The sequence below is a fragment of the Oryx dammah genome, unplaced genomic scaffold (assembly GCF_014754425.2).
Source record: "Oryx dammah isolate SB20612 unplaced genomic scaffold, SCBI_Odam_1.1 HiC_scaffold_3, whole genome shotgun sequence".
NCBI classification, from domain to species: Eukaryota; Metazoa; Chordata; class Mammalia; order Artiodactyla; family Bovidae; genus Oryx; species Oryx dammah.
In genome coordinates this window covers 97,250,433-97,263,684 of record NW_024070187.1, presented here as the reverse complement: position 1 = coordinate 97,263,684, position 13,252 = coordinate 97,250,433, and positions in this window count along the sequence as shown.

Here is a 13,252-nt window from a genome sequence, read left to right as displayed (position 1 = left end):
AATTGTACACTTAAGAATGGTTAAAATGGCAAATTGTATGTGTGTTCATGCTCAATTGTACAGTCATGTCCAACTCTTTTCAGCCTCATAGACTGTAGCCCACCAGGCTCCTCTGTCCATGGGATTTCCCAGGCAAGAATACTGAAGAGGGTTGCCATTTCCTTCTCCAGGAGATCTTCCTGACCCAGGGATTGAACCCAGGTCTACCTTATTGCAGGCATTCTTTACTGACTGAGCACCAGGGAAGCTAAACCCTAAATATAGCTCAAGCTGAAAATCAAAATTCAAAATAAAAGTCAGGCAATAAAATCTGCAGTAATTGTGAACAATAGTGGTCTTTGAAGCACACAGCAGTTGTCCACTTTAAGAGATAAGTTCCAGAAATTCAATACTAAAAAGCTATTTGAAACCACAGCTCTGTGGCCCATCTAGATGGATATAAAATAACATTATTGCTTGTATGAAATAACATTAATGAGAAAAAATGGAATATAAAATGGTATTTTTTAAGACAAAGCAATCGATGGATTGATTATAACTAGGCAGAATGCTTGCTCATATGTACATCAATAAAGAGAGATTATCTTGAGCAATAAAAATTGTTTAATATTTATTATTTTGGTAAATTTAAGGAAAGAAATTAGAATGAAGGAAAAAGATGTGCAGAAAGATTCAATACAACTTAAATGAAAGCAGTTTTAAACAAGTGACCTGTGATATTAGCCCATAAAAATCTCCCTTAGAGAACTCTGACATCTTTGGGGTCAAATGTCCATAATTCAGTGACCATTTCATTATCTAAATCCAGTGGGTACCATGCTTGTCACACACTCCAACGTTGCCTTATTTTGTTGTTCTTTGCTCTGCCCAGATCAGAAGCTGCAAGTGGTTAGGGAACCAAAAGTGCAGCCCCACTGGAAGTGCAAACCCCCCTGCAAATATTCAGTCTGATGGTATTAACTGTCAGAACCGGGGGGACACGAAGCTGATCACGAGAGAAGGATCTCTGCCGTATGTTAATGCTGACCTTCTCCGGAGCAACGTGCTCTCTTTAGCTTCTACACATGTCTAATCACTGGGGATTTGTCTAGCTACACGAATTTTTCACATTTGTCAGCTAAATCAGCGCTCCAAATGCACAATGCAGCACTTAGAAACATTATGTGAATTTATTAAATTCTCTGGAGGACTTTAGGTCCATAAAGCAGTAAATTGATTACAGGGAACTGAGGCCATAATATTTTCATCAGCAACAAAAGCAGTCAGGCTCCCATATTGTCCATGGCAGTTGAAGAGAAACTGTTCCTCACTTCATTTAAGCCAGCAGGCTGAGGATCACACAGCAAATGAGAAGGCTTGAGGATGCCCCAATCTTACCTGTCATCTCATCAGTTTCTTTGAGAATGCCAGCTTTCCAGCTTACCAGTTACAAGAACATGAGTGAAAAATATAAATGGTCTCTCTCCACTCTGGTTTTGCCTATGGATGCTTTCAGACTTGGGGCTTCCCAGGTGGCTCAAGGGTAAAGAATCCACCTGTCAATGCAGGAGACAAGGGTCCAGTCCCTGGGTTGGCAAGATCCCCTAGAGAGGGGAATGGCAGTGTAATCCAGAATTCTTGCCTGGAAATCCCATGGACAGAGGAGCCTGGCAGACGACAGTCCATAGGTTTGCAAAGAGTCAGACACGACTGAGCAACTGAGCATCCACATACGCACACTTTCAGAATCAGCCCTTGAAATCCTTTGCCCACTGACTTTACAAGAGACAATGAAATTGTCTGTTGACATTGCCACCAAAATGCGGAGCATTGCTAGCAAACCAAGAGATGATGGGTCAATGGTGACGACATCATTCTGATACCAAACATCCTTACACATTGTCTGACGACTGTGTGACTGACCACCCACACATGCATGCATGCTCAGTCGCTTCAGGCATGTCCAACTCTTTGCAACCCACTGGGCCATAGCCTGCCAGGCTCCTCTGTTCACTGGCTCTCCAGGCAAGAATACTGGAGTTGGTTGCCGTGCCCTCCTCCAGAGGATCTGCACAGCCCAGGGATCGAACCCACGTCTCCTGCATCTCCTGCACTGCAGGCAGATTCTTTACCACTGAGCCAGCAGGGAATCCCAACTGACCACACATAGCCCCTTCCAAAGAGGGGAAGAGTATTCCTAAAATTTTCTTGACTGCCTCATATGCCAGGAATGATAGTTGCTTTCCCATGTGTTATCCTATTTCAAGCACTGCAACAACCTTATGAGCTGGGAATTATAATTCCTATTTTTTTAAGTGAGACAACCAAGGCTCACAGCAGTTAAACAAATTACCCTAAATCACAGAGCTAACATGTGGTTAAGTTGGGATCTGAACCAGGACTGTGTGTTTTCAAAGATGTCTTTGTTCTATGACCCATTTCAAAATGGTTGCTGCTCATTTCTTCTAAAAGCTCTGATTCATAAAAAGTAACTGGGCATCTTTCTGCTACTGCCTAGGGCAACTTTTACGTTTCCCAATCTTTCTGGATGATGAGGAGCGGATAAACCTGGGGACAATCTTATTAGAGCCTTGGCACAAGAGGTGTCATTTTCAAGCCTTCTCCTAGAATATGACTTTGACCATGTCTTTGAACCTTCTACAAGCATCCTGGAAAAGGATATAATTATAAAATTCAGGTGTGATGCATGAGCATTTTTAACCTATCACTGGATTTTAATATACATCCAAAATGACCATACTTCTTCCCTGTTTGAAGGGTGAGAGGGAATTCCCTGGTGGTCCAGTTGTTAAGACTCTGCTGTGGCAATGTAGGTGTTGCAGATTTCATCCTTAGTCGGGGAAGTAAGATCCCACATGCTGAGTGCCACAGCCAAAACAAATAAAATAAAAAATAAAACCACTTTCAAACCCATTTTTAAAATGGTAAAAACATTTTTAAAAAATGAACAACAAAAAAGTATGGTAGTACAAGAGGTATGTTGTTGTTCAGTCACTCAGTCGTGTCTGACTCTTTGCGACCCCGTGCACTGCAGCATGCCAAGTTTCCTGGACCTTCACCACCTCCAGGAGCTTGCTCAAACTCATGTTCATTGAGTCAGTAATGCCATCCAACTATCTCATCCTCCCTTTCTCCTCCTGCCTTCAATCTTTCCCAGCAATAGTGTCTTTTCTAATGAGTCGGCTCTTTGCATCAGATGGCCAAAGTATTGGAGCTTCAGCATCAGTCCTTCCAATTAATATTCAAGGTTGATTTCCTTTAAGATTGACTGGTTTGATCTCCTTGCTGTCCAAGGGACTCTCAAGAGTCCTTTCCAACACCACAGTTCGAAAGCATCAATTCTTCCACGCTCAGCCGTCTTTGTGGTCCAGCTCTCACATCCATACATGACTACTGGAGCATAATCAGAGTGTGAACAATTCTAACTCCTCTGCAGCCCCTGACTAGGCAAGGTTTCTGTGTGAGAGAAGGAGGGACCTTGCTACAGAAGGGAACATGGATTTAGGGAGCATTGACTCCTCTCCTTGCCCCACAGCCCTTGGACTGAGACCTTTAGCTGTGATGGAGGAGAAGCAGGGTCTCCACAGGTCTGCAAACAGCTGGGCTGAAGGCTGACATGGAAGAAAGGGCTCCGATTTACTAGTTTGTAGATTTCCAGTGCTTGGCAGACTGCCTGGTACATAGTAGACCCCCAATACATGTTTATTAAATTCAATTGAAATATTAAGATAGCTCAGCAGTTTGTCAAGTTATACATATCAGAGTATTAAAAATTACTGTGTGACTTGTTTTTAAATGTAATAACTTGCAAGCATAAATGTGGTATTTACATGGTAATTTATATGTATTTAGGTGGTAATTCACAAAGTCAAGTCCCTGGTGGCTCAGACAGCTAAGAATCTGCCTGCACTGCAGGAGACCTGGGTTCCATTCCTAGGTTGGGAAGATCCCCTGGAGAAGGAAATGGCAACCAACTCCAGTATTCTTATCTGGAGAATTCCATGGACAGAGGAGCCTGGTGGGCTACAGTCCATAGTGCCTCAAAGATTCGAACACAATAGAGTGACTAACACTTCCACTTCCATGTGGTAATTCACAAAGCTAAGTCTAATACTTTCCCAGTTCATCTTAAAATTGTACACTTAAGCAACTCTTAACCTTACAGCAGAACTATCCATTAAATCTGAATTTTTCCTGGCATATGTGCCTGTCCAAAATAGTTTTCAAAATTGGAATTATTCAGGCCACACAAGAGGATATAACCAACTTACAATTACCATTATTTTTTTTGCTTTTCATTTTGTACTGGGTATAGCCGATTAACAACGTTGCGATAGTTCAGGTGAACAGAGAAGGGATTCTGCCTTACATGTACATATATCTAGTCTCCCTTACACACCTCTCTCATCCAGGCTGCCACAAAACATTGAGCAGAGTTCCCTGTGCTATACAAGGTCCTTACTGGTTACTCATTTTAAATAGAGCAGTGTGTACATGTCCAGGGGAAGGATATGGGGACAGAATAGTTAGGGAGTTTGGGATAGACTTGTACACACCGTCATTTTCATTCTTCTTCCCCATACTACTGGCTGCAGTTGTATGAACTGCAAAGATTGTATCTCCCTCTGAATTTTTTGCTTGTGGAAGAGGGTGACTGATTTTTCTCCCGTTATTGCTTGCCTGATGCTAAAATCTTATCAATCCTTCAGAAACTAATCCAATTCATTTTGAGATTAATGTGAACTCAAACACAGTCCAAACGCAAAATAAAACCACCTCGATTGCTTCGTGAAACACACCACCTACTGGCAGAATTGTCACATTTCGCCACTGTATTCTCAAGTCTTGAAATTCGTCCAAAATTGCTGAACTTTCTCGCTTTGGAGATTCCCAGGTGACCCAGTGGTAAAGAATCCACCTGCTGATGCCGGAGACGCTGGAGACTCGGGTTTAATCAATCCCCGGGAGGAGGAAACGACAACCCACTCCAGTATTCCTGCTGGAAAAAGCCCATGGACAGAGGAGCCTGCAGGCTATAGTCTGTGGGGTTGCGAAGAATCAGACATGACTGAATAACTGAACCTGGATGCACACTCCCTTTGGGAAACTTTGACAAGTAACTTCACAATCAGAACCAATATACACCATCATGTTTAAACTAGGCAGCTAGTGGGAAGCTGCTGTATAGCACGAACTCAGCTCAGTGCTGTGATGACCCAGATGTGTGAGATGGGGAGTGCGAGGGAGGCTTAAGAGGGAGGGGATATATGTATACAAATAGCTGATTCACTTCATTGTACAGCAGAAACTAATTCAACATTGTAAAGCAATTATCCTCCAATTAAAAATGAATAAATTTTTAAAAGACTTCAAACTTAGTAACATTTTTATTCCATCTTACCTTCATGGAAGCTACTCCCTGTTTACCATATTTGTTTAAGAGAGAGAAATATCTGATCTCTACTTTTTCCATAAAATTGTAAAAGACAAGTTTCCTTCAAGTCTGACACCAGATCAGATGGATTCAAACCAAGCATTCACGTCTTTGTGTTGAAAGAGTTCAGCAGTACTATTCTATGTATAGAAAATACAAAGCACAAAAACTTGCTTTATTAATATTCATATAGTTAGGTTTTTTTCCCATGAACATTTATTTATTCCTGATCAGCACATTCAGTCAACAAGTATTTACTGATTACCTAGGCTTGGAGACACCACAGTGAACAACGTGGATCTTGTCCCTGCCCACATAGAGATGATAATCCAGGAGAAAGAACAGACAACGTGTACAATGCGGTAGGTTTTATAAAGGAGGAAACAAGAATCTGTGGAGACTTCGAGAAGAAATTTATGGCCTCCAGGGGAGAAGAATGGGAGGAAGGGATAGTTAGGGAATTGGGGATTGACTTGTATACACTGCTATATTTAAGATGGATAACCATTTAGGACCTGCGTGGAACTCTGCTCAATGTGATGCGGCAGCCTGGATGGGAGTGGAGTTGGGGGAGAATGGATATATGTGTATGTACGGCCGAGCCCCTTTGTTGTTTACCTGAAACTATCACATCATTGCTAATGGGCTGTACTCCAATATAAAATAAGAAGTTTAAAGAAAAAAAGAGTCTGTGAAACCATCGAGTGAGGGCACCTAACACAGTTAAGAGGGATTCACGGAAAAGTTTCCAGCACACATTTCTGGTACCCCACCCATATCCCCTCAACCCACACTCAGTCACTCATAGCCTCAACAGAGAGTTCCAGCCATACTGATGCTTTTCTATACCAAGGACTATACCTGCATCTCCCCAACTAAAGATTTCCACTGGGTACAAAATGGTCAGCCAAAGGTGTCAGGGAGTCAACACCCCCAAAGCAACCCTCAGTCAGTAAAGGATGTGTGTGTTGTGCTGTGCTTAGCCACTCAGTCACATCCAACTCTTTGCAACCCCATGGACTGTAGCCTGCCAGGCTCCTCTGTCCATGAGGATTCTCCAGGCAAGAATACTGGAGTGGGTTGCCATGCCCACCTCCAGGGGATCTTCCCAACCCAGGGATCAAACCCAGGTCTCCCGCATTACAGGCAGATCCTTTACTGTCTGAGCCTGGGAAGCACTAGTTACTAATTCTGTAACTAATTCTGTAACATTTATCAAACCCTCACAATAATCTTATGAGGTGAGTACTGGTATTGGTCCCATTACTCAGATCAGAAAACAGAGACTTCGGTTTAAAAATGTGCTGAAAGTCAGGCAATTAATAAGAGTGGAGCTAGGATTCAAATCTTAATCAAAAAAAAAAAATCTTAATCAATACAGTGCCAAAACCCATGCTCTTAAGCACTACTCTATCCTTCTTCTCTAATCATTAAGCTAAATGTAGGTCTTCAAATAAATCATTCAATTTAAATTAGAAACATCAACAAGATAATGAGCTCTGAAACTAATTAATGAATAATGTAAATTGATTCAGCATTGTTTCATGATTAATCAGCCCTCAAGTGAACAAACTCTCTTTGGAACAAAAGACTAGAAAAATTCAAAAGAAGAAGAAAATGTTTCAATCTTTTTAGACATTATATTGCCAAGTATCTTTCACTTGAAATTATTCCCAGTAATATGGCTAACTCTTCTATTGATATTTATCCCTATTCTCTGTACCAATGCTGCTGCTGCTAAGTCACTTCAGTCATATCCGACTCTGTGCAACCCCATAGACGGCAGCCCACCAGGCTCCCCCGTCCCTGGGATTCTCCAGGCAAGAACACTGGAGTGGGTTGCCATTTCCTTCTCCAATGCATGAAAGTGAAAAGTAAAAGTGAAGTCGCTCAGTCATGTCCAACTCCTAGCAACCCCATGGACTTCAGCCTACCAGTCTCCTCCGTCCATGGGATTTTCCAGGCAAGAGTACTGGAGTGGGGTGTCATTGAGATTCTCTTATTTCAGTGGTTTTAATTTTCCATAAACACCGCTTGTGAAATATACAGAATTCTGAAAAATGCTACAAGTTGAACATATATGCGATTAATTCTGCAATCACAATCCCTTACTGCTTAGTATTGTAATCATTTTTCACATTTTTAAGTTCAGAGAAATCAGGGACACATTCCCAGGGGCTAAAATAATAACTGACAAACATTAGAGGTTCAAATAACTGTTTATTTGAATACATGATTGAATGTCTCTGAAATGTCTGACTTACTAAAATGTTTCTCACAGGATTTTTTTTCTTTAGGAAATTTTCAAAGATAAGGAAAACCAAAATATAAAATATATCAACTCAAGTGAACTGACTTTGTGGGTTTTTTTTTTTTTTCCTTAATGGAAACAGATTGTTGGGCCAAGATTGGACACTCTATCTGGACCTAAGAGGAATGTACATTGTCTAGAAATCCTTGTTGGTGTTGAATTTGTCAACTCAGTGCATCTTTGAGTTGCCTCCACTTGAAGAGGGGGTAAGTTTGTGTGGTTGCATGTACTCAGGATAGTATTTGGGCCCTTTCAGATCTGAGGAAGGGTTTGCATGTGTGCTGGGGTCCAAGTAGTGCAGTTGTAGTGGGTCGGATTGTGCCTTTGTTTGCTTGTTTGCCTATAAGCATTCCCACAGGTTCCGTCACTATGGTAACATATTCATGTTGCTAAGGTGCCTTCTCCTCCACCCCCAACCACGGGGTGTGATCACAGACTGAAGCTGGCTGTTCAGGGTGCCCCCTTCCCCTTATGGCATGATTGGTACCAGGCTTGCCATGGGACCCAAATCGGGCCAAAGTCCTTCCTTCAAGATTCTTCTACCTGTACCTGAGTCACAACGCAAAAATGATTTGAAATCTGGACTTCTAGCAGCACTCTTCCCTGAAGCAAGAGGGGATAAAACCAAACAGAAATGAGAAAGAGAAGGGCAGGTCCTGGTGACAACAGGACCTGGAATTAGCCCCGAAGCTCTTGGCTCCTGCAGCAGCTTCCTCAGTTCTGCAAGGTAACACCTTTCTTGTTTAAGACAGTTTGAAACAGGTGTCTATCAACTGACACAGAAAGAGAACTGATTAATATACCAAGGCTTTGTCATAGCCAAATAATGTAAACTCCTTTTAAGACACTAGTTCTACGGGGTGAGGTTTTAAGTCTGAACAGCCCAGAAGTCCTCATAAACTTTTTAATTTTTTAAAAAAATATAATTGCTTTACAATGCTGTGTTAGTTTCTGCTGTACAATGAAGCAAGTCAGCTATATGCATACATATATCCCCTCTTTCTTGGACCTCCCTCCCACCTATCCCCACCCCATCCAGGTCATCTGCTTGCTGCTGCTGCTGCTAAGTCGCTTCAGTCGTGTCTGACTCTGTGCGACCCTATAGACGGCAGCCCACCAGGCTCCACTGTCCCTGGAATTTTCCAGGCAAGAGTACTGGAGTGGGGTGCCATTGCCTTCTCCGATCTAAGTCATCACAGACCACCAAATAAATAGCCAGTGGGAACCTCATAAACTTTTTAAACAGTCTTTCTGGAAAGTTGAAGATGAGTTGAATTCAATACATTCATAATACCAACCACAAGATGGCACCTAAAGCATTCTTTCAAAGACTTCTCAGCCACTCAGGATGATTGCCAAAGTCTAAGATCTTATTTATGGACCACATAGATTCCTATTAGATAGCAAAATTGCTTCATTCTAGATGATTCCATATACATTCTGGTAGTTACAGTGTACCTCACAGAGTATCCTGCCCTTATCAATGGTCTCAGGTGATGGTCAAATCACTAACGTGTTGAACAAATCTAAAAAGGTGAGGTTTGGTCATTTCTTTCAGGATAACAGATGCACCTACAATGTGTTTGGGAAATTCAGTTATATCACCTATCTGCAGGGCAGCAATAGAGATGCAGACACAGAGAGCAGACTTGTGGACACAGTGGGGAAAGGGGAAGGAAAGGGTGGGACGAATGGAGAGGGTAGCATGGAGACACACACATTACCAGGTGTAAAACAGACAGCCAGTGGGAATTTACTGCATGATGCAGGGAGCTTAAACCAAAGCTCCGTGACAACCTAGAAGGGTGGGATGGGGTGGAAGGTGGGAGGGAGGTTCAAGAGGGAGGGGATATATAAATACCTGTGGCTGATTCATATTAATGTATGGCAGAAGCCAACCCAGTATTGTAAAGCAATTATCCTTCAATTAAAAATAAATAATTTTATTTAGTCATATCAACATGTCACATGACAGCTGAGATCTCCAAACTCCTATGATGCACCCATGAACTTAGCCTCATTATCTGTTCTTTCTTCATGGCCAAACACAACTTTAATGAGTTTTAAATCACTTTCCCTGTTGAAACAGAGTCACAAGTTTATGCCCCCATCTCTAAACCAGACTTAATGCCCACCAAATGGCCCGAGGGGGTTCCCAGATGGCACAGTGGTAAAGAATCCATCTGCAGTGCAGGAGACCCAAGAGACTTGGGTTTGATCCCGGGGTTGGGAGGATCCCTTGGAGAAGAAAATGGCAACCCACTCCAGTATTCTTGCCTCCAAAATCCCATGGACAGAGGAGCCTGGCAGGACTACAGTCCATGGGGTCACAAAAAGTTGGACACAACTGAGCAACTGAACACACACACACCATTGGCCCAAGAGGTCTTCTTAAAGCTTGCCTTCAGTTTTCAGTTACAACTACTACACATAAAGTCAACACAAAAATATACTGTATCTTACAGAATGCATCGCACAAAGCCTCTTGGATAAAATGCAAAGATCTTACCATCAGAATGAAAGTTCGTGAACCCTCTTTACAGGGAAAAGTCTCTCTCCATAGCCCTTCCTTTGATAGTAAAACACCATCACATGTTACATCCTGATCACAATTTGCAATATTCCTGCTTAGCTCGTGGTACAATTTGTAATTATAAATTTCTATCTAATTATATGCTTAATATCATTCTCCTCATCTCTATAGTTACTATCCCCTTGAGAAAGGAACTGTATCTATTCTGTACCACTAGGTACTTGGTATCAATATCAGTGACTGGCTTTCAATATTTACTGAATGAGTAAACAAATGAGTGTCACAAATCTGAGACAATTTCCTGAAGGCAGAGAGTGACTATAAAGCAGGTGCAATTATTTATCAGAACAAAATCTATGTCCTAATAAACAATGGCAGGTTCACAGAACAGTTCCAGAGTCCAGTCCAGTTCAGGCTGGGAGAACAGTCTAACGCAGGGAGGCTAGGACCTATGCCAGTCACTGGCGTCCAACCTGTTTGCAGCACACACGCTGCCCAGGGAAGAGGCTGACTAAGAAGTTCTGATCTATTCTTGTCCCAACAAGAGTTCTCCCTAAACTCTCTTGGCCATAGATGGATCAAACTTGACCTGGTCTCCAACCCTACACAGGGTTCTTTTTTTTAATTAATTATTTTAATTGGAAGCTAATTATGTTACAATATTGTAGTGGTTTTTGCCATACATTGACATGAATCTGCCACAGGTGTACATGTGTTCCCTATCCTGAACCCCCTCCCACCTTCCTCCCCATCCCATCCCTCAGGGTCATCCCAGTGCACCAGCCCTGAGCACCCTGTCTCATGCATCAAACCTGGACTGGTGATCTATTTCACATATGATAATATACATGTTTCAATGCTATTCTCTCAAATCATCCAACCCTCGCCTTCTCCCACAAAGTCCAAAAGTCTGTTCTTTACACCTGTGTCTCTTTTGCTGTCTCACATAGGGTCATTGTTACCATCTTTCTAAATTCCATATATATGTGTTAATATACTGTATTGCTGTTTTTTTCTTTCTGGCTTACTTCACTCTGTATAATAGGCTCCAGTTTCATCCACCTCAGTAGAACTAATTCAAATGCATTCTTTTTAATAGCTGAGTAATATTCCATTGTGTATATGTACAGCTGTCTTATCCATTCATCTGCCAATGGACATCTAGGTTCCTTCCATATCCTGGCTATTGTAAACAGTTGCCTACACAGGGTTCTTGACCAATAGACATCTTTATAACTACCTTTTCTCTTCTTGAACCCACTGTTTTCTGGTGAGCTCAGATTTCCTACACTTTTATTAACTGTTTAACCTGGCTCCAGCTTGTCTTCTGCCTGAAAAGGGCTTTTTCTCTACAAGTTAGCAAATGTACAAAGTATTTGCATAGAATATGAAGACTGCCCACAACAAAGAAATACTGAGCAACACTGTACTACTGCTGCACTTGCTAGAGTTTTTGTTATTAATGCTGTGCAATGAAGGAAGTCCGAGTTTTTCCCCTCCTCTTTTTTTCTTGCTCTACGACACAGGCAGGAACTAACTTCTGCCCCCAACATTGGAAGTACAGAGTCTTAACCAATGGATCACCAGGAAAGTCCTGTTAGAGATATTTAGATTGAAGCAACCAAAATTAACTCTGGATGACTTAAACTAAAAGCAGTAAATTAGAAGGGCTTGTGGTAACTTATCAAGTCAAAAGAAATGTATCAGGCCCCAAGGAAGAAACCGAGCAGCTTTGAAGATCTCGGTAGCAGGAAATAACAACCAGATTCTCTTCAAGTTGTCTCCCTCAAAGTGAATCACTTCAGTCCACCTAAACATTTCAGTCCAGACTCCAGCTTCAGAGAGGGAATCTGATTGGCCTAGAGTGGATCATGTGATCAACCCTTGTCCCAAGGAGAGGCATCTTGATTGACAGGCCCACTAAGAATCCAGTGAAGGTGGATGCTTCCGCTACTCAAAAAAAAAAAAAAAAGGAAAAGACACAGAAGAGTCCATATGTCCCTTAGAGCCTGTAAACCTAGTGTAAACTCCTCTAGGTCCTACGGTGTGCCCTGTACCCTTGAGCAAAGTGAAGCATAATATTCTTTCAAAAGAGTCTCCACAATAATCGGCCTGATCTCTGAGCTCTGGCGTTTTCCTCCCAGAACATTTTGACGAACAGTACGTGATGCTGTCATAAGGAAAATAGGAATTAAAAGGGCCATTATCCATATAGCTAAAGCCAGAGCCTCATGACTTGTTGAAGCAAATCACTCTATTCCTTCATTCATCATGCCTTTGTTGAGTGATTGGGCTGTTTTGACATTTTCCTCTAGAAAAATCTGCCTTCAGTCCCCACACATTCTCCCCCACCTCCAACACATGCACAGTACACGCACGCATACACCTCTAGGCACTGTGTTTCTGATCATAATGGCAGCAGAAAGAGCTTCAGTCTAGACATCTGAATCTCTTCTTCCTCATCTGTAACAGCCTAATTTACATGGATCAATCGAGGGGCTGTATGCAAAGCTGCTTACATGCACAGAAAAATAAGATAGAATTTTATCACTAAGAAAGTATTATTTCTGAACTATTTCCCCATTTCAGGGCTTTAACTCCGTCTTTCTTCACTCTTCCTTCTTCAATTTCAGAAACCTGATGACCAATGGTGGTTTAGGGGGAGGAGATGGTGGTTTGGTTTTTGTTTTTTTAAACGACAGAACAAACAGCCAGATAACTCAAATCTCAAGAGGAAAAGGTACAGACTAAAAATAATTGAATATTTTAATATTACTGTTTAATATTAAGTAGCAAGTGATATGGGGGTCTATTCCCAGGAAGGCTCTGAAACATGTGGCTAGGTTTCCATAGCACCTTGGGGGACCTCCCTGGCGATCCAATGGTTAAGACTTCACCCTTCCACTGCAGGTTAGGTCCCTGGAAGGAAATGGCAACCCACTCCAGTATTCTTGCCTAGAGAATCCCAGGGACA